Raw genomic sequence first — 2198 nt, forward strand, 5'->3', positions numbered from 1 at the left:
AAAGTATATTCAATTACTTATTCTAATCAAAATGTGTCTAGAGCTTTCTGCTAACTTTACTAAACTTTTTAAACATAACTTCTTAGTTCAAATAAAGTTTCTGTAAATGGTAACACTGTCGCTATAATTAGCACGTAATGATACACTATAATTAAGGGCAACACCAAAAAAGGTCACGTCGGCAGTCGGCGCATCGCACAAATGTTGAGGCCTGCGCCCGCGCATGCCTCACCGCTCCACCGATTTATCAATCCTTAACATTTTATCAATCTGTATCGAGATTTTATATCTATCGATAATTAAAAAAAACAAGGGTTTAATTAAAAAATGCTTTTGAAAGCTACTTGATTTTCTTTTTAATGTGTTGGCTATGTTAGTGTGTGCTTATAAAGTTAAGGGGTAGATTACATTGTACTTATCATAGTATGAACACAAACTGCATTAAAACCTATTTCATTTATTGAAGACACAAGACACAAGAACATGCAAATCCATAAAGTAACAATGTAAAACCTGCATTGTAAAGCAACAAGCAAAAGTTTCCGTGGAGTTTTGACATTGTGCGTCTTTGACGTTTTCCGCTTTTGACAATCTGCACCTTTGACTATGTGCGCTTTTGACCTTATGCACCTAAACGAAAGTTTTAAGCAAAAATATACACCATGATTGCCATCCTTCTTTAGGTACCTAAACGGAGTAAGTATCGATACAACTTCTACACCACTCTTAAGATTAAAATAAAAAAAGTAAAATTGTTTATTTCCTCTCCCATAATATACTTTTAACGTAGGTACATCGACGATATTTAAAATAAGATATAATAAAATTTTACATTCATATAATGCAAGGAGGTAGTGTCTGACCCTGGTTTTCAGATCACCAGGTCTTCCAAAAAGATTTATAAATTTTGTTTCATGACATTGTATGTCATATGGCAGTCAGTCATTATATATTTTTTTTTACCTTCATGTGTGCATGGGGACACGACTTTAATCTAAAATTTGATGAGGCATCTACCAGGGATTATTCACCTCCACTCCATGGGAGAACAGATATGAACAATGAGAATAATGTAAAGGCTAGGATGATGATGATGATACACATGGACTGTGGACTGTAAATGTGCACTGTACATGTGAACTGGTCCACATAGCATATCTATCCTTAGATTTTCTGAAAAACTATGGAACCAACCTTTCAACACATGCTGATGTAAATAATCTTTCTCATTTTTTTATAATTTAAATTTATACTTAGCTTTGGGGCCTTCTACCTCATAATGTAAAAACTATTGCTTTTGTGAAAATGGGACAGCGTACTACACGGCGTATAATGGCATCTCTCTCCCACCGTTAAGGTCTCAAACAGGTGATGATACGTAATGGTCTTGTACCATATTAGTACTTACATAACTAACTTCAACCGACCTGTGTGGGATGAGCAGGTGATATCTATTATTACTAACGTAGACTTTAATACCTTGTTATTACAATTATAAAATTTATATTGAATCTTATAAAACACATGTCATGTTTAATGTTTAAACAGAATAGATGCCGTTTTAAATATGGGTATTTTATTTCAAATCGTTTATTGCAAAACGGCTCTATTGAGTTAAATTATTTTTGTTCAGAAAATTGTTTTCTTGTTCTTGTAACTTAATTGAAAGATCAGCCTAGCTTTTTCCCAACTATGTTGAGGTCGGCTTCCAGTCTAATAGGATGCAGCTTTTTACTAGTGTTTTAAGAAGAGCGACTCCCAATCTGACCTCCCGAACCCAGTTACCTGGGCACTACGATACCACTTAATTAGACTGGTTGTCACTCTGAAAGATAAAATGTAAACATTAGAGCATTTCATATTTCCCATGCGTTTGTTACTTAGTAGTAAATTATTGAGATTAGAAATTAATATATCCTCAGCCTAAATATTTTTACAAAAATATGCATAAAATGGTTTTAATAATACTCTACACGAAGTCTAATATCAATTAGCTTCCTGTATGCGAGTACTCTATTATATAACAATAACATCAGGATGTATCGGACTTCATTATGTCGTTTAATTACATAAGCATAGTTGCAATTGTTTTTAAAATTAATTTAAGTTATATACCCACCTTCATATATACGGGTATAAGGATGGGACGCACACGGAACCAAATAATTCTTGTCATCATTCGGATTTAACTTATTAAA

Source organism: Trichoplusia ni, chromosome 13 (genome assembly GCF_003590095.1).
Source record: "Trichoplusia ni isolate ovarian cell line Hi5 chromosome 13, tn1, whole genome shotgun sequence".
Lineage (NCBI taxonomy): Eukaryota > Metazoa > Arthropoda > Insecta > Lepidoptera > Noctuidae > Trichoplusia > Trichoplusia ni.